This window comes from Meriones unguiculatus, chromosome 18, assembly GCF_030254825.1.
Source record: "Meriones unguiculatus strain TT.TT164.6M chromosome 18, Bangor_MerUng_6.1, whole genome shotgun sequence".
Classification (NCBI taxonomy): domain Eukaryota; kingdom Metazoa; phylum Chordata; class Mammalia; order Rodentia; family Muridae; genus Meriones; species Meriones unguiculatus.
Window position 1 is genome coordinate 19,455,032 of NC_083365.1, and position 23,108 is coordinate 19,478,139.

A 23,108-nucleotide genomic window follows, 5' to 3' on the forward strand; every position below is an offset into this window, starting at 1 on the left:
GCAGGGGGAGAACAGCTGTCTGAAGATGACAGTAGGGCCTTTCACCAAAATTCCAAGGGCCCATTGAGGTCCGTCTATTGGGTCCTGCCAAAGTCTCCGAATGGCATCCTTACCTGCTACTGACACCTCAGGTACCATCAAGTCTTCTGGACCATACAGCACAAATGGCCTAGCAGCCAGCACAGCAGCCTGGACCTGTGTAAGCCTTCTCTTATTCTCTTATTGAGTAAGGCCCTACTCAAAACCAGCAGCCTCTTGAGACAGTTGGTATAGGTGCTGGAATTCACCTTAGAAGAAATATCTCTGCCTGCCCCATACCACAGGACTCCTAGAAATTTCACTGAGGTGTAAAATCCTTGATTTTTGGTCCAGTTTTTTCCCCATCCATCTGATACACATTTGCCAACAAGTCCAGAGCAGTTGCTGCTCCCTGCTCTCTTGGTCCAATAGACCTAATGTCCTCTGTAAAATGATCACTTGCAGAAAAATTATGGACACTGGGCTAGAGAATTAATGAACTCTTGAAGTAAAAAAGTATCAAGGAAAAAAAAAAAGCACTTGCTGATCAGTATTTGCATACCGGGCACCAGGAGGTGTGGTAGTCTACTGAAGAAAGAGGCCACATCTGGTACAGCAGCTGCAATGGAGTCACTGTTTAATTAAGTCTGTGATAACCAACTGTCGTTCTCCGTGATTCCTATCCCAGGCCAATAGGAGATGTGGTGAGAACCATCATCTCTGCATCTTTCAAGTCCTAGACGGTGGCACGGGTTTATGTAGTCCTCTAAGCACTGCATGCTGGTTTTAATTCACTATTTTCCATGACGTGGGTAGCTCTATTCACTTGCATTAGGCTTTCCAACCACGGATCAGGTTATCCACGTGGGAAGGTTTCAATGTATCTATCCCAATTATGTATTCTGGGACTGGGAAAAATAACTGTGGGATAAGTTAAGGGAGCCGCTGGATCCACCGTGAGTCAGACTTTGGTTAAATTCTATCAATGACCTGACTTCCATAAGCCTCTTCTCTGACTCTGGGCACAGTGCTGCCTGCGAGCATCTGAAATCCACGTTGATTCAGAGGCCAGCGAAGGTCTGATCACTTCCTTGTCTCCACTGTGACATTACCCTCATAAAAACCTCTAGGTGTCTGCAGGAAGGAGGAAGGGTCACAGGGAAACGTTCAGATTTGTAGGTGCTTCTGCGTGAGGGGGACCTGGCCTCCCATTCATCTGAGGGGTTCTGTGTCTGTAAACTGACTCAAGATTGGAAATTATTTGAGGGGACCTTGAGTCTGTATTACAGTAATTCAGTGGAACCTTTTTTTTTTTTTTTTTCTTTTTATTGTCTGAGGTTTCTTTGCTTGTAGAGATCAAGCAAAAACTTAGTAGACACTCTGACTGTTTCTCTTCTGGGAACACCTTCTGATTAATTAGCCGATGCTAAAGTTTACATGAGTCAGGCCATTACTGGACTGTCCATTTACAGTATTTAAATTAAGCCTTTGGTGATATCCACTTGCTACTCCCTGATCAGTTGAGAAGGAAGATAGGTTCAGATACGTTAACCATGAATCATAAAAGGAACTCAACGAAGGACTGCCCATTGGACTTGGATTATGCAAACCTCTAACAAACAAGGAAAAAAAAATCTAACCGCAATCGTGAAGCAAAACTCACTAGAGGATGTGCATGTTCCTGGTGCTCCCAAAAGCCAGAGCGTGTCAGACCCCTCCCCCCAGAACTGGGATTATAGATGGCTGTGAGCCATGATGTGTGGGTGCTGGAGACAGAAGTTGGGTCCTCCGGAAGACAGCCAGTATTCTTGACGGCTGAACCATCTCTCCGGTCCCCTTCTGCTTCCTTGTATCTTGGTTGCCACTGGAAGGTGCTGCCAGTGTTGAAGATGGGTCTCCCCACTTGAAATAATCTGCTCAAGAAACTTCTTCACTTGCCTAGCTTCCTAACCTTAAAAAAAATAAAAAATAAAATAAAAACCAAAACAGGTGATTCCATATCCAGTCACGTTGAAAACCACGATCAACCATCAGAAGCTCCACCCCCATCAACCTGGTACCCAGTCACATGTCTTTAGGTCATGTTTCATTTCCAAATGAAAACCACAACAAAATCATAATTCTGCTTGACATGCCACAACTGGCCCACATAAAACTATAAGCACATTGCTTCTTTTCCTCCACGCTGGGTGGCAAAGTCGCTTGGGGAACGTTTAGTCTCATATCCTGGGTATGAGAATACACACTTGCAATGCTTGACCACTGCTGTCATCTCAGGGTTACACTAAGTGGAGAGAAATGTGGGGCTGGAGAGCCAGCTCAGTGGGTGAGAGCACTTGCTGCTCTTGAAGAGGACAAGAGTACAGTCCTCAGTATCCACATCTGTGGGCTCACAGTCACCCGTAACCCCAGATCCAGTGGATTCAGCATCCTCTCTCTCTCTCTCACACACACACACACACACATAAATAGGAATTTTAAAGTAAAGTGGTTTCTTCAAGTGATAAATACAGGAGAGCTGGAAAAACAGTTCACTGGCTAAAGGCACTTGCCACCAAGACAGATGACCTGAGTTCAAACATTAGGAACCACATGGAATTCCTTCAGGTTTTTCTCTGGCTTCAACTTGTGCTCTGTGGTATATGTACATACACACAAGAATGAATACCAGGTGATAAAATCTAAACAGAAAAGAAATAAGAAAATATAAATTTCTGCTTGGTGTATGTGTATAGATGTACAAACATGCCCTTCAAAATAGGACAGAAACACTCATGAAAAGTACGATCCTTTCTGTAAGTCTTCACATGTTTTTGGCTGGTGTTCACAACTAGTTTCCTTTACTATCCGTTCCATAGTTCCTCCACCCTTAGCAAGCTCCTCAGCTGGGTGTGTGTGTGTGTGTGTGTGTGTGTGTGTGTGTGTGTGTGTTTACCTGGATGAGCGAGCTATACCTTCAGTCTGGGTCATTCTCGCCATTACTAAGTACTAGAGAAGGGATAGAGGAGGCAAGAGGACGAGAGGGTGGGCTGAGAGGAGACAAGGTAGGAGCTATAATCCAGATGTAAAGTGAATAAATTATTTTAAAATACAAATTTAAATTAAAAAAAGAAAGAAAGCAGGCTGATGAAGCCAGGACAAACAGCACTCCTCCACGGACTCAGTATAAACTCCTGCCTCAGGGTTCCTGCCCTCTTTGAGCTTTTGTCCTGGCTGTCTTCAAGGATGAACAGTGATGTGGAAGCATAAGCCAAAAACCCTTTCCTTTCAGAAAGAAAACAAAAATAGACCTGGGCCATTGATCATCCTGTCTGGCTGGGTTGTAGTCTCACACTGACCTTAATCACAGGATATACTAAGACCAGAAGACCTCCTAAAGGACCTCCGGCACAAGTCCAGTTACCTTTGACCAGTCCGGGTCAATCACTCCTTCTAACACTGTTATTCCTTTCTTATCACATTGACTCATGGGCATCAGGAACCAAACCGGCTAGTGAGACTCCTTAGTTTTCAGTTCACGGGGATGACCTGTGCTTCCTGGAGGAAACACCCTCCCTTTTGGACCCGAAGCTTCTGGACCAAGCAGAGTATACCGTCCCAGAAAACAAGGAACAGGATGTGGCTGATGGAGCACAGGGGATAACGATGAGTAGTACCATTCCCGTTTCCATATCTTGATTTCCTGGAGCTGTGAATCCTGGTTATAGAAGAAACAGTGCCATTCCCTGGAAACTTGTTTAAAACATAAACAGAACCCTGCAAGCTACAATAATGACCTGCCTGCAAGATATCCCCACTGGTGCAAAAGTATAATGGAAGTTACAGGAGTAATCAGTTTTTAAATTGGATTTAAAGCCAGCTCAATGAGACAGAACCCACACCTGACGCTGTGAGCGAGCCCTCCCGTTCACCTGGTGGTCAGGTACCTGTGTCTTCAAAAGTCCATTCACGTTTTTTGAGTTCTTTGGATATTCTATATTCTAACCCTCTGCCAAGTATAATTGGGGAAAAAAAAAATCCCTATTCTATAAGCTGCTTCTCAACTCAAACGATGGTGTCCTTTGATATAAAGAGCGTTCTAGTTTCATGAAGTCTCACATATCGTTGGTGTTAATGCCTGTGCTATCGGCACCCTGTTCCTTCTGTCCAATGATGTCAAACCTAGTCCCTACTTTCTCTTCTAGAATATCCAGGATATCAGGTCTTATGTGTTTAGGCTCTTGACCCATTTGAAACTGAATTTTGTGAAGGGTGATAAATACAGATCTAGTTTCATTCTCTTACATACAGCCATATAACTTGATTAGCACCATTTGTTGAAGATGCTGTCTTTTATCCAGTGTGTACTTTTGGCTTCTTTGTCAAAAATCAGGTGTCTGTGGATGTATGAATTCATGTTCAATATTTCAATTGTATTACACTGATCAATGTATCTGTTTTATATTAATACCATATTTTTTTATTACCATAGCTCTGTATTAGGCTTAAAATCAAGAACATAAAAGCAAGTACCTCCAGGACTTCTTTTATTGTTCAAAAATATTTTAGCTATCCTGGGTTTTTCTGTTTCCATAAGAAGTTATTATTTTTCAATTTCTGCAAAAAAAAAATTGTGTTGGATTTTATGGGGATTGCATTGAATCTGTAGATTGCCTTGAACACCAAGAAAACAAATAGCCCAATTTAAAAATGGGGTACACAGGGCTGGAGAGAAAACTAAGAGGTGAAGAGCACTGCCTGCTCTTCCAGAGGACCCAGGTTCTGTTCCCAGCACCCACACAGAAACTCACAACCATCTGTAACTCCAATCCTAGGAAATCCGAAGCCCCATCTGGCATCCACAGGCACCGCATGAAAGTGGTGTACAGTTACACATGCAGGCTAAACTTCCATACACATTTAAAAATGTATGTTTTCTGTCATACATGGAGGCTAGCTTTTATGCTTTAGATGTGTGCGTTTCGTTTGGATCACTCACAGAGGTTAGGTATCTAGTGAGGGATGAGAGGAAAAAGGGAATCTTCCGAAGAAGGGGAGATAGAATGTAGTGTTATAAACTGGGCAGTGATAGTACACATCTTTAATCCCAGCACTCAGGAGGCAGAGACAGGAGGATCTGAGTTCAAGGCCAGCCTGGTCTATAGAGCATGTTCTGGGACAGCCAGGGCTACACAGAGAAACTTTTCTCTAAAAACCAAATGTGGTTCTCCTCCTACCTGGGGGGCTGTTTGCTACCAGCCCACAAAGGCAGGAGGGACAGAAGATGAGGCGCAGAGCTTGGAAGGCTCGTGAGCACTGTGGAGATCAAACACTCCATCAAACATTCCAGGAACCACTTCAGGGAGCTAGTTCAACTTTACTTGCAGAGAACAAAGGCTCTATGGCCCTTAGGGAGTAGGTAGGGGGTTCCAAGGATAGGTGTACTTAATTAGTTAAAACTAGGCACTTCAAGGATGCTGGATTTGCATTAAACAGCACATTCCTATTCTTATCATATGACGAGGAACATGGTACCTAACTATCCTATACGTGCAGGGAAGGCAGAGCCAGCAGGGAGCTGTGTCAAAGGCCATAGATCAAATGTGGCTAGCGGCATCTGTCTAGAGACACTCTCCAGATAAAGTCAGGCAGAGAGTGAAGGCCCTGCTGGGGAGAGGGAGCCTACACCTTAATGTCAAGCTCTAATGGCTATCTGGACTGGGAGGACTGCAACCTCCAACAGTGGGGTCCTTCCAACAATCTAAAAACAAAAACAAAAATAATGTAGCTCTAAAAAGATAAAGGGGAACTTAGAATGTTTCACGGAATAGGAGATGGGAGGGCAATGTAAAGGAGGAAATACGGTATGTGGGAGTAAGTGACTAATACTAAAAGTCTTTGACAGTGCCAGAGGGAAACTATCTGCGGTAAAATAGATCTGTATGTAAGAGGAATTTAAATGGAGGGACAATATCTCAACTAAACATTGTATATGACCAAACAAAAGGCTCCAGTACCACAAATAGGTTTTCCTTTTTGAGTTGTTGGCCAGTGTGTGTGTCCCCATGGACCCTTCCCCAAACATTACAGGCTACTGACAGTGCCATTTGGATGCCCCCTACAACCTGACAATAAGAACCAATTGCTGAAAGCACTCCATACTTAAGTCATAGAACATGGTGAAATATAGATGGTGCTCACCTGGAAGCTTCACCCCCGCTGACGAGTGTTCGTAGTTCTGGAAGTTGTCACTTGTGCTGCTGAGGAGAAAACCATCTCACCTGGCCATGAGTCCGGCAAGCTGCAATAATGACCTGCCTACAAGATATCCCCACTGGTGCAATTGTGGTAGGAATAGGAGGAATCCCTTTTTAAACTGGATTTAAAGCCAGCTCAGTGGGCTGAAATCCATACCTGACACTGTCAATCAGATCAAAAATCTGAGTCTGGACAGGTGACAGGCCGTAGAAGGAAATCTGCCGCTACTATGCTGCTATGTGAACACAGCAGTAAAGAGACTCCAAGGGACGCATCGCTGTGTCCACAGATCAGAGCAAGCCTCTTCTTGCCGTAGATGGCAATTAACACAGACATCCGCAACTGGTCAACACGCAGAGAATGGGAGAACTTGTAGCGCTCAGCCATGAGTGGGACATCGATACCACACTGTCCCTTAAAGCTCAAGAATCTATCTGGAAGGGGAAGAGAGCCTGTAAGAGCCAGAGGTGGTGGATGACTTCTGGGAAACGATGCTTTCTGGACACCACGGGGCAGACAAATGTGCATAAAAACTTACAGAGGCGGTGACAGAATACACAGACTTGCGCAAGCCCAATCCAGACAAAATCCAGTATGAAAGAGGGACATAAAGGCCTTTACCTAACCAAGAAACTAGTCATAATTGATAGCTTCTGGGAGAGAGAGTATCTGTTTCCATCATTGGAGTGGCACTGGGTATCTCAAACATGCTTCAGGGAAGGCCCCACGCTCGGAAGTAGTCACAGCCAACACAAATCAGACTCCAAGCAGTTCATGTTGGTTTGGTTTTTTTTGTTTTTCTTTGTTTTTTTTTGTTTTGTTTTTTTTTTTTTAGAAAGATCAAGAAGTTGGGTAGTTACAGAGGTAGGGGTGGTGACCTGGAAGGAGCTGAAAAGGGGGAAAATATGGTCAAAATATATCGTATGAAATTCTCAAAAAAATAAATAAAATATTAGTTTTTTAAGACAGTCTGTTCTACTATTCTGTCAAGCCAGCTGCCTCAGGGCGGTAGGAGACACCGTAAAACTAGTAGAATGCGTGAGTCCACTGACACACTTCTTTGACTGTGAGGTGATTTCTTGGTCAAAAACAATGCTGTCTGGACAGTGGATAAGACATGCTCTAAGTCCATAGTTTTGGCAGAAAAACTAAAAGCAGAAAAAGAAAAATAAAGCAAGCCTAAGTATCTATTTCAGTTAGAAAAAATGCTGTCTTTTCCACCAAACAATGGGTCCAATGTTGTCAACCTGCCACCAGATCACTGGCTGGTTATCCCCAAGAAGGATACCATATCATAAAATTGTTGTTAATATCTGCTGCTGGCAGATTTGGCACTCAGCAAGTGCCACAACAAACCAGTGTTGGTGAGTAAAAGTTTGTTATGTAGTCAATGCATAACCTCTCCAACACCACGGCCACTTGGACAATGGCAGGGATGGCCAAAGAAAGAAACTACTCCACAGAGTAGGCCATTCAATCACTTGAGTATCAAATTCCTCTTCTTCTGAAGTCAACCTTTGGTGAACATGTATTTGGTGCAAAACTATCTTCATATTCTTTGCTTATTTGGAGTGGTCTACCCATATACCCCTTCCCCAAATGTGTTTTACACCATTTTTTCAGTCAATACCGAGGCCATCCAGACAAATTGTGAGTCTCCCTTCCTTGGAGGCTCTTGGCCACATGCCCACAAAGACAAAGGGAGCAGAAGCAGTGAACAGGGTTTGGGTGGCCTATGAGTATGATGGAATGATTTCTGGGAACAGCTTCAGAGAGACAGTTCAGCTTTATTAAAGGGAAATGAGGAGAATATATAGGACGGGGCAGTAGCCGTGGCATCACCTAATAGGTGCCTACAGTGTGCTTTATTTGCATTTGGCAGCATAGTCCTGTCATATGACAGGGAGTACAATACCTAATTATTCTATGGGTAGCAGGCGGAGAACATTTGCAGGGAACTATATCAAAGGTTAAAAAAAAAAAAAAGATGGTTAGGCACCTGTGCTTAGATATGTTTTTCAGACAAGGTCAAGCAGAGAGTAGGAGGCCCTGCTGCGGGGGAGAGAGCTCCATTTTGTGCTGAGCTCAGACAGCCATCTGGACATGGTGGTCTACAACCATAAACAGCAAGGTCCTCGGACACCGAATCATTAGCTTCAGTATATGATACCACATCTGGTCACTTTTATGTCAAGCAAAACGCATGATCGTGACCATGTACACTCCCCAAAGGGTCCCGAAAAACAGACAAGGGCAGACATGAGAATGAAGAAATGGCAGACATACATCTAGAAAAACTGGGTCAGGCGGGCTGTGCTTACTTTGATGGAGGATACCCACTACCAAACCCAGAAACTCAATGTGTTTGTTACATATAGTACAGAGAGGGGTTAGCTGGTCCTGGGGTGGGTCTTTGTAGAGGAGAAGGCTTAGGCTCTAAACATGTGGAAGGAAAAAGCTGAGGTGGGTTGATGCTTTCCGCACATCCTGTCAGCATTCACGCATGGACCAGTGAAAGGCTTTGCAATTTCCCTTCGCCTGACATGAGGAAGGCTTTGCTATTCCTGTGGGCCTGAGGTAGTGGGGCCCTTGACGTAGCCTTTCTCATGTCAGCAATACACATTTTCTCAGGACTTCATCAGCTCCCCACAACCAAGAAAAGGCAGATGTGCAAAGAAAGCTGGTGACACTTGCACTGAAAAGGCACCAAGCTAAACATGGAGGGCATTGCTGAGAAACTGATGAAGAGGGTGGGGATAAGAAAGAAAGTAGTTAAGGGATGGCATGGGCGCCATTTTGTTGAGCTTGCAGCATTTGGTATTTACTTGGCCCCCAGTTGCTTAACTATCGTGACAGCAGTCTTTAATTCTTTCTCATAGTCTTCTGAGTGTGTTTATTTTTTCCCTTCGGTCTAAAAAGAAAAAATCCTTTCAGTGCCCTCTGTAGACCTTGGTTTAGTGATTATAAATTTCTTTCGCTTCTTTTTGTCATGGAGAGATTTTCTTTCTCCTTCAGTTATGCGATACATTGCTAGGAAAAGTAGTCCGTGTTGGCATTTGTCTCCAACAACTTGAAATACCTGTGACTTTTGACTTTTCTGTCAGGAAATCAGCTGTTATTCTGTTGGGCCTGCCTTTATATATGACCTGGTCTCTCCTCTCTCATAGTTTTCAGTGCGCTTCCTTCATTTTACGCTCTTAGTGTCTTAACTATGAAGAGGACCTGGGAAACCTCTTTGTGGTCCTAACTGGTGTTGTGTGTCTTAACTATGAAGAGGACCTGGAAAATGCCTTTGTGGTCCTATCTAGCTGGTGTTCTTGACGAGCATCTCTTTCCCTAGACTTTAGAAATGTTCTGCTTTTTGTGCATTTTATTTTGGTTTTTAATTCAGTATTTCTATTTTTTTTATTGTTCCATTTCCAAACCCCTTATTGGTTTCCTTATTTAATTCAGCTGTTTTGTTCTCTTGGGATTTCATTCAAGAGCATATGTCTTATTTCTTTGAACGTATTTACAATCATTCTTCAGAATTCTCTGCCTGGAGCTTCATTTAAGTCATTTTCATTGAGGCCATTATTGTCGTTTTGTAACTTTGGGAGAAGATTTGATAAAAAAAAAAAAAAAGAAAGAAAACAAATTTCAGTAAATAGGATAAAGACCTGATTTATAAATATATTTTAAACTCTATTTCATATATATACCCAACCACGTCCTAGAAATATGAATGTCATCAGAGGTGACCTTTATGTTGGGAATTGAAGATTCTAATCTCTGTAGTTATTTTGATGATCCTCATGGGATACAATGAAAGTAAATTACCATGTGTAAAATAAATTTTAAAAAAAAGTTCCCTATGCCTTTGTCATGGAATCCTTCTCCTTTGTTCATGACCATAAGTAATGGATTTTTTTATATATAGTAACCAGAGATCTCGCATGTTTCATTAATTTTTTGTATTACTTTGCCGATGTCCCTGGCTGAATGCTCCCATTCCTCTACCTTGCCCTTAAGCCATGCTATTCTGTGTTCCTCATGGTCCACTCTTCTGGTGAGGCTACCCAGTGAGCTTTTTATCTTATGGGGTGAAATTTTCACTTCTAGGACTTCATTTTGGTTTCTATTCAGTATTTCTATTTTTTTATTCTTCCATTTTCATATCCCATATTGACTTCCTTATTTATTTTGGATGTTTTGTTCCCTTGGGAACTTATTAAAGAGCTTATTTGTGTCCTTTATTGCTCTGAACATGTTCATAACCATTCTTCAGAATTCTTTGTCTGGAATTTCATTTAAATCACTTTTATTGGGGCCATTACTGTCATTCTGTAGCTTTGGGAGAAGATACTTTTCTTGTCTTCTCATGTTACTTAAGTTTTCAAATTGGGATTTGCACATTGCTTGGTTTTTTTTAACTTTTAAAAACTTGGGTCACCTTCCCTCTTCCAGTGGATGTTTTCAGTGCCTACGGGAGACTAGGCTTTAGTGAGCCTGGAGTGTCATTTGCCTCTGGTAGATGGTTGTTCAGGACACCAGGATCTAACCTTAACACTTCCTCAGGGTAGAGTGCTATCTGCAGCAATAGTCACTCTCTGGGGATAGAATACTGATAAATACTAAATTAAAAATCAGTCATCTCTTAAGCACCAACATTTTAGGGAATAATGGAAGACTGGTAATACTGTGTGTATTAACATATTAGTTACTGTGAATATAAGTGGAAAGAAAAAGAAAGAAGAAAACCAGAGTGGGTCTAGTGGCTGGTATTGGGTTAATAGGGAGAAAGCAGAGATGGGGTCACTAATAGAAGAAAGGGGAGGCATATGAAGGGCTTGGCTAAGCATAAACTTAAAAGAGAGAGGAAAAGTGTGCTATCAGATAGCATGGGACAGTCCAACTCCTCAGAAGGCTGAGCCACAGAGACCCTGCACACCAAGCTTCTCTAAGTTCTCTGGAAGAGGAAAATTGGGAAATTCAAAAGGAAAGAGTAAGGAAGAAGAAGAAGAGGAAATGGAGGAGAAGGAGAAGAGGAGGAAAAAGAACTATACATAGCAGAGCATATCCTGCCTACTAAATTGGCATTGGGTAAATAAAGGAGGAATAGATACAGTTGGGTGAGAGAGATGGAGATGGGTGAGGATGTAGGATATGAAAACTGGCTGCCAGGTTGGTTGGATTTAGTCTTGGGTGTCTTGGCATCCCTTCCTCATCCCTGGGAGCTTCTCTTGGTGGGAGATGCCAGCCTCCTTTGAATGAGTGAGTTAAGGACCTGGTCCAGTCCATGAACCACGCTTCATAGGCAACACCTCAGATGCCGATCACATCTCTGTGTGTTCCTTCAATGCTCCAGTTGCAGATGCTGGCCTCACCTCTGGGCAGCGCTTCCCAATCCCCCGCATGCTGCCCAGAATCTTTGTGAAAGGTTCCTGTATACACTGGGTTTTGAGCTCACTGGTGCATTGTGGGTGGTTCTGATGAGGGCTTACTTCTGGGTTACAGGCTGCATTTTCTTTTCCCTCATGTACTCACATAGTCAACAAAGGACCAGAGAGCTCTGGTACCCTTTTTTAAAGACATTAACTCAAATCACGAAGGCTCTTTTCTCATGGTTTCATGGCCTTCTGAGGGTCTCCTTCCCAACACAATCACTTTGGTGGTTAGGACATGGCCCAGAATATGATATCACACAAAAATTGACACACTTCAATTGAACAGAATAGAAAATACAGAAATAGACCCACACAGATGAGGTTCAGTTGATTTCCCACAGGGTTATAAAAGCAACTTCATGTGAGAAAGATAATATTTTCATGAAATGACACTGGAATACCTGATAACTACACACAAGACTAAAAGCAAAAACATGACCTTTATTATTTATGCTGTACTTTAAAAGTAACTCAAAATTTATCATAGACCTAAATTCAAACATGACTGAGTACATGGCCTATAATCCCAGCTTTTTGGAAAGCCTCTGAGATAGGAGAATTGTTTTGACTGTAGGAGCTCAGGGCAGCCTGGGAGTGAGGACAGGAAGAAGGGAGAAAAATTTTATGTACATAAAAACTATTTTAAATACAACATAAACAGCACAATGCATACAGAAAACTAAAAAACTGGGTTTCACAAAAGTTAGAAACTTCTGCTCTTTAAAAAAATATATATAAAGAATGAAAGTAAGATCCAAGTGGGGTGGCCTTTAATCCCAGCACTTGGATAGCAGGTGAATTTGAGTTTGAGGCCAGCCTGATCTACAGAGCAAGTTTCAGGACAGCCAGGGCTACACAGAGAAACCCTGTCTCAAAAAAAACAAAACAAAATCTACCTACGTTTGAAAGGCAAGTTATCAGGAAATAATCCTTGGCCAAACTATCTGCTCTTAAGTGTTTCAGAGCTTGAGCCCTCTTGGGTTCATTCGGTTTGTTGTTTTACTGCTAAGACACCAATGCAGAGATTTGAGTTTGGAAGCTGTGTGGGCAGAATGGCCTGATAACCATAGGGAGACTGTTTAAATTCCTTGAGCCTTGATCTTTACTTCTGTAAAATGCAAGTAATGGTCATCACACATGCCTGTAAGGCTACTGGAGACAGGCAGGCAAATTGACTCAGTAGTTAAAGGTTCTTGCCACCAAGCTGGAGGACCTGAGTTCAATCCCCATAACTCACCTAGTTTAAAGAAAGAACACACTGCCACAAATTGTCCTCTAACTTACACACACACACAATTTTTTTTAAAGTTTATTGGAGACATTAAATTACAACAAAAATTAAAGAAATAACAAATGTGAGAAGTCATTCCAAAAACATTACTTTAATGCCCCTTTAAGAATAAAGATATTAATAATGATCACTTTCTTCTCCCTTTTAAATTAAGCTATATTGTTCTGTTACATTTCCGGCATTGCTCCCTTCCTTTCACTTGTGTTTCCTCACTTACTCCCATCCACGAACTTTTGAGGAAGGTACCTATCATTCTGGCAGTTTTCCAGCTCAAGCCAAGAGATGAACCAAAGTCATCCAGGGAGCAAAGGACAAAACTATTTTATCCCAGAGTCCTCGCTGTTAACCAAGACCTCACTGCCCATCCTGACTCAGCCACCCCTGCCCGTCTCTTCCCTTCCTGTTCCAACATCACTTATCTGATTCTTCCTTTCCCTGACTTCTCTGGCCTTTGGACTGCAGCCCAGTACCCTCGACATAATCTCACTGTCTTCTTCTCTGCCTGAGCCATCCAAGCAACTGGCACGTGGTGTTGTTTGTATTTCCTTCTAGCCTTGTCTTGTTCTCATATTATACCTAGAAGAAAAAAAAGTTTATTGTTTATTTTAGTTTTTTGTCAACTTGACATAACCTGGGTCATCTGGGAAGAGAAACCTCAGTTGTGCAAATGCGTCCATCAGCTTGGCCTGCAGAAAAAAGTCTGTGAGTCACTTTCTTGGCTGATGACTGATGTGGGATGCTCCAGCCCAAGGTGTTCGGGAACACTTCTGGGCAAGTGGTTCTTAACTGCATAAGGGAGTAAGCTGAGGGAGCCATGAAAGCGAGCCAGGAAGCAGTGTCCCTGCATGGCCTCAGTTTCAGTTCCTGCTTCTAGGTTCCTGTTCTGTCTTCCCTTCATGACAGACTGGACACTGAAATAATAAACCTTTTCCTCCTAAAGTTGCTTTTGATCATGTGCTTTATTGCAGCAGTAGAGAGCAAATGAGGACACTGCTTTAAAGGAAAGGGAGAAACGATACAGAGCAGGGATGAGGCTCAGCGACAGAGCACTTAGTGTGCTCCAGACCCCCAGCCTGACGTCAGAAAAAGCAAAAGTATAGGGGGAACACTTATTCTTATGGAATGGAATTTTTGGTTAATTTTGTAACTGCAAATAAATAGTTTTAAAATTGTCTTTACATTGGCACAAACCTGTTACCTCAGCATTCAAGAGGCTATGGCAGGGGGATCACCATGAGTATAAGGTTACCTTGCACTACATGCTGATGTTCAGACCAGCCTCAAACACACACACACACACACACACACACACATACACACACACACACATATGGCCAATTGTCTTAACTGGCTCTTTGGTTATGAAATGCCATGAGAGCAGAGACGCCAGGAGAGCAGAACAATAGTTGTGTAAAGAACATTTAATAAAAAGAGATGTTCCCAGAATAGGTACCTGAACTGCCCACAACAAAAAGAGAGTGAGAATGTCCATTATTGTTCCAAGGTAAATGTATTTGCATTTATGTATTTATCTATTGTGTACGTGATGCATGTGTGTGTTGTACATGCATTTGTGGATGTGCTCATCTATGTAGGTGTGTAGAGGCCAGGAGAGGTCCCAAGTGGGAGTAAGTCGAAGATGGACTTCAAAGGCCCCAGGGAGCCTCAAATTCGCAAACTGAAAGCAAAAGCTTAAGAATTGCTTGCCAACATGAATCTGAATCTCAGACCCTACTCACTAGAGAGCTGTTTTTGGAGTCTGGACATTTGGAGAGATATAGGAGAGATTGGTTATGATCACAAACCCAGTCTCCTGGACAAAGAAGGCGTCCTTCTGTCCTGCTGGATCTGGTGTGTGAATAAAGGTGGCATCTATGTTTGTTTGATCACCTCTGGTTGTGTGGACATTCTCTGTTGTTTGTTTGTTTGTTTGTTTGTTTTGTTTACATTGTTTGCTTTCATTTGATGGATTTGTGTTCTCTGGTGCACTCTTAAGTTTTGTTGCAGACATGGGAGCTGGGCCAAGCATGGCTAAGACCCTCTGGGTTGTATACTGTGTACTTTTTTTTTCAGGATTTCATCAAAGCAACCTGCTGGCTCTGCCTCTGTCCTTTCCACCTGTCTAGATGGAGCTTGCTGTTTAAGCCCCTCATAGATTAAGTGTCTCATAGATTGTTATCTCTGAGCTTTCTTTACTCTCTGCTTGATCTGGTCCTTCTCTGATCACTGGGTTCAGTTCTGCAGGAATCCAGATGTCTTTGGGATATGGATAATATTGAAGTATTGCTTTATGCTGTTCTACTTTATTAAAAAGCTCTACAGTTGGGTTATAGCCTCTTCTCCCGACTCAAGCATGCTTGCTTAAAAGTTTCCTCCAAACTCTCTGTCGTAAGTCAAAAGGCCATCTGGCTCTGGGACAGAAAGAGAAAGAACAAAATAGAACAGCCAGAGAAAAAACACTATGTGCTTTAAAACAGCGGACAAGTGATCTATCTCCAACAGGAGTTGCTGCTGCTTTCTCATTCTCCTTTTCTTGGTTTTATTTAACTCTCTAAAATTTTTGCTAAAACATAAACTTATCTCAATATTTACAAGACTATTATATAAAATTTCTGTATCTTAAGATCTGTAAGCTGACTGGATAAACTAAAAATCTGTAATAATAATAATAATAATAAAGCTGATGCCAACAGCCAACATTTTCCGAGTTTCCATAGATGTCTAGTTTTTCATAGTTTTCTATTTAATGGCTTCTAGGTTACAGAGACTTATATTATTCTGCAATGTAATGACTTTATAAGAAAAGAATACTTGCAAAGTTTTTCAGGTTGTCTATAGACACACACAAACTGGTTATAGAATAAAATAAAACCTCCTGTCTAAAAATCTCTCATAAACAACTCCAGATACATCTGCTTAAAATGATCAGAACTGGGTTTGTTAAAAAGTTAGGATTGCTTCAAAAAAGGAGATGACAGGAAGGACATTGACCCTTCACCTGAGTATCCAGTCACTCCTCCCAGCTGGTTGTATGCAACCAAGCCCTAATTCCATGAGGACTCAAGGTTTTCTGGAGAAACTAAGTCAGAGTCTAAAAACTAAAACTAAGGAGGAGCCCACCCATGCAGCAATGGGAAAGCTGTTACATACAACCACATGACTAAAGGTCAGCATCAGACCACAATCAACAAGAGCCAGGGCAATGTGACACCACCAGAGTCCAGCTATGCTACTAAAGCAAGCCCTGAATATCCTAACATAACCGAAGCACAAGAAGATGACCTTAAATCCAATCTTAGAAAGATGATAGAGACCTTTAAAGAGGAAATGAATAAATTCCTTAAAGAAATACAGGAAAATAAAATCAAACAATAAAAAGAAATGAATAAAATTGCTCATGACCTAAAAATAGAATCAATAAAGAACACATAAACTGAGGGAATCCTGGAGATGGAAAACCTAGGGAAGAGAACAGGAACGACAGATGCAAGCATCACCAACAGAATACAAGAGATGGAAGAGAGAATCTAAGGCATAGAAGGTACAATTGAAGAAATAGATACATTGGCCAAAGAAAATGTTAAATCTAAAAGTTCCTGACACAAAACATCCAAGAAATCTGGGACTTCAACCTCAACAGCCCTCTCTCACTGATGGACAGGTCACTGAGACAGAAACTAAACAGAGAAATAATAAAACTAACCGACATTATGAATCAAATGGACCGAACAGATGTCTATAGAACATTCCACCTAACCCCCCCAAAATATACCTTCGTCTCAGCACCTCACAGAACCTTCTCCAAAATTGACCACATACTGGGTCGCAAAGAAAGCCTCAAAAGATAGAAAATAATGGAAATAACACCTTGTATTTTATCAGACCACCATGGGTTAAAGCTGGACTTAAGAACAACAGAAAACCTACAAACTCATGGAAACTGAACAACTTTCTAGTCAATGACCATTGAGTGAGGGAGGAAATAGAACTAAATGAAAATGAAATCACACTGTACACAAACTTACAGGACACAATGAAAGCAGTACTAAGAGGAAAGTTCATAGCACTAAGTGTCTTGATAAAGAAATCGGAGCCAGGCAGTGGTGGTGCACGCCTCTAATCCTTGCACTCAGTGAGGAAGAAGCAGGCAAATCTCTGTAAGTTTGAGGCCAACATGGTCTACAAAGTGAGTCCAGGACAGCCAAGGCTACACAGAGAAACCCTGTCTTGAAAAAAAACCCCTCCCCCAAAAAGAGAAAAAGAAATTGGAGCGATCTTGTACTAGCAATTTAAAAGCACACCTAAAAGCTCTAGAGCACAAAGAAGCAAAAACACCCAGGAGGAGTAGACAGCAAAAAATCTCAGAGCTCAAATCAATAAGTTAGAAACAAAGACCAATACAAAGAGTCAACAAAACCAAGAGATGGTTCTTTGAGAGAATCAACAAGATAGACAAACCCTTAGCCAAGCTAACCAAAAGGCAGAGAGATGATATCCAAATTAACAAAATCAAACAACATAACAACAGTAACTGATAAAATCCAAAGAATCATTAGGTCTTTCTTCAAGAACTGTAATTGGAAAATCTAAATGAAATGGGCGATTTTCTTGATAGATTCAACTTACCAACATTAAATCAAAATCAGGTAAATAATTTAAATAGTGGCTGTCATTAAAAGTCTCCTAACCAGAAAACAAAACAAAACAAAACGAAAAAGCCCGAGACCAGATGGCTTTAGCACAGAATTCTACCAGACTTTCAAAGAAGAGCTAATTTCAATATTTCTCAAACTATTTCACAAAATAGAAACAAAAGGAACATTACCAAACTCATTCTATGAGGCCACAGTTACCCTGATACCTAAATCACACAAAGACTCAACAAAGAAAGAGAATTTCAGACCAATCTCCCTTATGAACATTGATGCAAAAATACTCAATAAAATATTCGCAAACCGAATCCAAGAACACATCAAAAACATCATCCACCAAGATCAAGTAGGCTTCATCCTAGGGATGCAGGAATCATTCAACGTATGAAAATTAATCAATGTAATCCACCATATAAACAAATTGAAAGAAAAACAAACAAACAAACACGATCATTTCATTCAATACTGAAAAAGCCTTTGACAAAATCCAAAAATGCCAAAAGTCTTGGAGAGATCAGGGATGCAAAGCACATACCTAAACAAAATAAAGCCAATACATAGCAAGCCAATAGCCAATATCAAATTAAATGGAGAGAAACTTAAACAATTCCACTAAAATCAGGGACAAGACAAGGCTGCTCACTGTTTTTCTATCTCTTCAATATCGGGCTTGAAGTCCTAGTTAGAGCAATAAGATAACTAAAGGAGATCAAGGATTCAAATTGGAAAGGAAAAAGTCAAAGTATAGCTTTGCTATGATACTGTACATAAGTAATCCCATAAATTCTACCAGAGACCTCCTACAACTTATAAACACCTTCAGCAAAGTGGCTGTATAAAAAATTAACTAAAAAAAAAAAGATCAGTAGCCCTCCTTTATACAAGAGTTAAATGGGCTGAGAAAAAAATTAGGGAAACAACACCCTTCACAATAGCCACAAATAATATAAAATATCTTGATATAACTCTAACCAAGCAAGTGAAAGACTTGTATGACAATAACTTCAAGTCTTTTAAGAATGAAATGAAGAAGATATCAGAAGATGGAAAGATCTCCCATGCTCATGGATCAGTAGGATTAACATAGTAAAAATGCCTATCTTTCCAAAAGCAATCTACAAATTCAATGCAATTCCCATTAAAAATTCCAAAACTTTTTTGTTGTTGTTGTTTTTGAGACAGAGTTTTTTTGTATAGCCTTGACTGTCCCAGAATTCACTTTGTAAAACAGGTTGGCCTTGAACTCACAGAGATTAGCCTGCCTCTACCTCCCTGAGTGCTGGGACGCAGGTATGTACCACCGTGCCCAGCTCCAACACAATTCTTTACAGACCTTGAAATAGTGATCCTCAACTTTATATTTAAAAAAAAAAAAAGCAAAAACAGGATAGCTGAAACAATTCTGTACAATAAAAGAACTCTGGAGGTATCACCATCCCTGATTTCAAGCTGTACTGCAGAGAAATAGTAATAAAAACTACATGGTATTGGCATAAAAACAGACAGGTTGGTCAATGGAATCAATCAAATCAAAGATCCAGAAATGAACCCACACACCTATAAACACCTACCTGATTTTTGACAAAGAAGCCAAAACCATGCAATGAAAACAAAAAATCTACAAATGCTGGTCCAACTGGATGTCTGCATGCAAAAGTATGCAAATAGATCCGCATTTATCACCCTTCACAAAACTCAGGTCCAAGTGAATCAAAGACCTCAACATAGACTGGATACACTAAATCTATTAGAAGAGAAAGTGGGAGAAAGTCTGGAACTCATTAGCATCGGAGACAACTTCCTGAACAGAACACCAATAGCTCAGGCTCTAAGATCAACAATTAATGAATGGTACCTCACGAAATTGAAAAGCTTCTGTACGGCAAAGGACACTGTCAATAGAACAAAATGGCAGGCTACAGATCGGGAAAAGATCTTCACCAAACCCTATACCTGAGAGAGGGCTAATATCCAAAATATATTAAAAACTCAAAAACTTAAACACCAACCAAACAAATAACCCAGTAAAAATGGGGTACAGAGCTAAACAGAGAATTCTCAAAAGAGGAAACTCTAATGGCTGAGAAGCACTTAAAGAAATGCTCAACATCCTTAGTCATCAGGGAAATGCAAATTAAAATGACTCTGAGATTCCATCTTACACCAGTCGGAATAGCTAAGATCAAAAACTCAAGTGACTGGCTGGAGAGATGGCTCAGAGGTTAAGAGCATTGGCTGCTTTTCCAGAGGTCCTGAGTTCAATTTCCAGTGTACCACATGGTGGCTTCAGCCATCGATAACGGAATCTGTGCCCTCTGCTGGTGTGCAGGTGTACATAATAAATAAATAAATCTTTAAAAAGAAACATTAAAAAGAAAGAAATGAAATAGTGGTTTTACTGTGCACAAGCTTTAAAACTCTAGGGAGGGATGAAGAACTTGTAAACAAATTTCATCATTCAAAAACTCAAGTGACAGCACATGCTGGAGAGGATGTGGAGCAAGGGGACCCCTCCTCCATTGCTGGTGGGAGTGCAAACTTTCACAACCACTTTGGAAATCAGCCTGATGCTTTCTTAGAAAATTGGAAATAGTTCTACCTCAAGACCCAGCTATACCACTCCTGGGCATATACCCAAAAGATATTCCACCATACCACAAGGACACTTGCTCAACTATGTTCATAGCAGCTTTATTCATAATAGCCAGAAACTGGAAACAACCCAGATGTTCCTCAACTGAAGAATGGATGCAGAAATTGTGGTACATTTATACAATGGAATACTACTCAGCTATTAAAAACAAGGAAATTATGAAATTTTCAGGCAAATGGATGGAACTAGAAAAGATCATCCTAAGTGAAGTAATCTAGACCCAGAAAGACACACATGGTATGTACTCACTTATAAGTGTATATTAGACATATAAAACAGGATAAACATACTACAAGCCACAGACCCAAAGAAGCTAAGTTAAAAGGAGTACCCAAGGGAAGAAACTTGAATCCCAACCAAAACAGAAAATTCTATTTTCTTGGGATTTGTTGGGATTAGAAGAGAGGAAACTGAATGGGACAGTGTGGGGGGAGGGGAATAAGGGTTATGATCACAGGTCCTGAGAGGCTGGGAGAGAGAAGAAAAATGGTGAGGAGTGGGTAAGGAGGACATCTGTGAGATGAACTGGAGACCTAAGACAGAGGTGGCTCCTGGGAGGATATGAGGGTGACTAGCTGAGACTCCTAGCTGTGGGGAACATGGAGACTAAAAGTGGTCACCTCCTACCTAGACACGACTTCCAGTGGAGGCAGGGGGACACCAACCCACCCACAAAACCTTCCACCCAAAATTTACCCTGCCCTACAGGATGTGCAGGGATAAGGATGGAGCAGAGAATGGGGAATGTCCAACCAATGACTGACTCAACCTGAGACCCACCGCAGAGGAGTAAGCCAAACCCTGACATTATTAATGTTACCCTGCTATGCTTGCAAACAGGAGCCTAGCATGACTGTCCTCTGAGAGGCTCCACCCAGCAGAGGATCAAAACAGATGCTCTCACGGTTGGACATTGGACAGAACTAGGGGAGTCTTATGGAGGAGTGTGGAGAAGGATGGAAGGTCCTGGAGGAGAAAAGAACCCCTAAGGAAGACCAACAGTGTCAACTAGGCTGGGCCCATATGAACTTATAGAGACCGAGGCACCAACCAAAGAGCATGCGTGGACTGGACCTAGGCCCATGACACAGATGTGACTGATGGGCAGGACGTGCTACAATCACTCAATGGACTACTACTCAGCTATTAAAAACAAGGACATCATGAAGTTTGCAGGCAAATGGATGGAACTAGAAATAATCATCCTGAGTGAGGTAACCCAGACCCAGAAAGACACACATAGTATGTACTCACTTATAGGTGGATTTTAGCCATGCAGTACAGGATAAGCATACCATGAGCACAGACCCAAAGAAGATAAGTAACACAGAGGATACAAGGGAGGAAGCATAAATCTCACTTGGAAGAATAGTTAGAGGTAATGGCTGAAGAGAAGAAACAGTGTAGGGAAGGGGGTGCAAGAGTTGAGAGGGTGAAGATCAGACCTGAGGAGAGTGAGGGAGAAAAGGACAGAAGGCCTGTAGAGAAAAGAGAAACTGAGGGAGAGGGTATGTATTTCTGTGACAAGCTGGAGACCTAAGTCAGGGTAAGCTTCTGGAAGGATATGAGGGGAACTCAAGCAGAGACTCCTAGTAGCAGAGGCCATAAAGACAGAAGAGGACACCCACTTACTAAACTAGTCTCCTAGCAAAGGGAGGGAAACACCAACCCACCCACAAAAACTTCAACCCAAAATTTACCCTGCCCACGAGATGTGCAGGGATAAAGATAGAGCAGAGACTGAGAGAGTGCCTGGCCCAACCAAACACCCACCCTATCAGAGAGTACCATCCCCAGACACTATGGATGATCCTCTGCTAAACTTGCAGACAGGAGCCTGACAGAGTTGTCCTCTGAGAACTACCCACCAGTGCTTCAAAACAGATGCCAAGACTCACAGTCTAACATTGGGCAATGAATAGGGAGTCTTGTGGAAAAGTGGGAGGAAAGAGAAAAGGACCTGGAGATGACAGGAGCTCCACAAGAACACCAACAGAGCCAGCTAAGCAGCACCCAGAGGGGCTTTTCTGAGACTGAAGCATCAACCAAGGACCATACACGAACTGGACCTAGCCTCCCTACAAAGATGTAGCAGATGGGCAGCTTAGGCCTCATGTGGGTCCTCGGTTGATGCATAAATCTCACTTGGAAGAAGAGTTAGTATAGACAAGAGGTAATGGCTGAAGAGAAGAAACAAGGTAGCAGAGGGGGTGCAGAGAGTTAAGAGGATGGAGATTGGACCTGAGGAAAGCAAGGGAGAAAAGGACAGAAGGCCTGTAGAGAAAAGAGAAACTGAGGGTGAGGGTGTCTCTATGACAATTTCCCTTCAAATTTTTTTCAGCAGCATATAATAGTTCTTTGTCATCATCATCATCGTCATCATCATCAGAATACCACAGAATATAAGAAAGATATGCTAGACAGCATGAGTAACAATGGAAAATACTCCGTGGCATGGCAAGCTGAATGCTGCCTGCCTGGGCGCCTGAGCCTGAGCATGGGGCCCCTGTGCACTGTGGGGCTAGCCCAGAGCATGAGGCTCACTGAGGCACAGCTCTGTGTCATAACACTAACTAGGCTCAAGAGAACTTGGCAGAAGACAAAATGGCATTGTTCGTGTGTTGTCTTTTCTGAATCTTCCCAAAGTAATAGTCTCTATCTTTTTCAAATCCCTACTTACAAAGACGGCACTTCGAGAGGCGAAGCCATGTGCTCAACTGCTATTGAGCAGAAATTTTCAGAGGTCAAGATAACTGAGCATTCGCCCTGAGTTAGCAGCTCTGAATAAGCAATTGCAAATAGGACCTCTGGCACTTGCGAGGCTGAGAGCT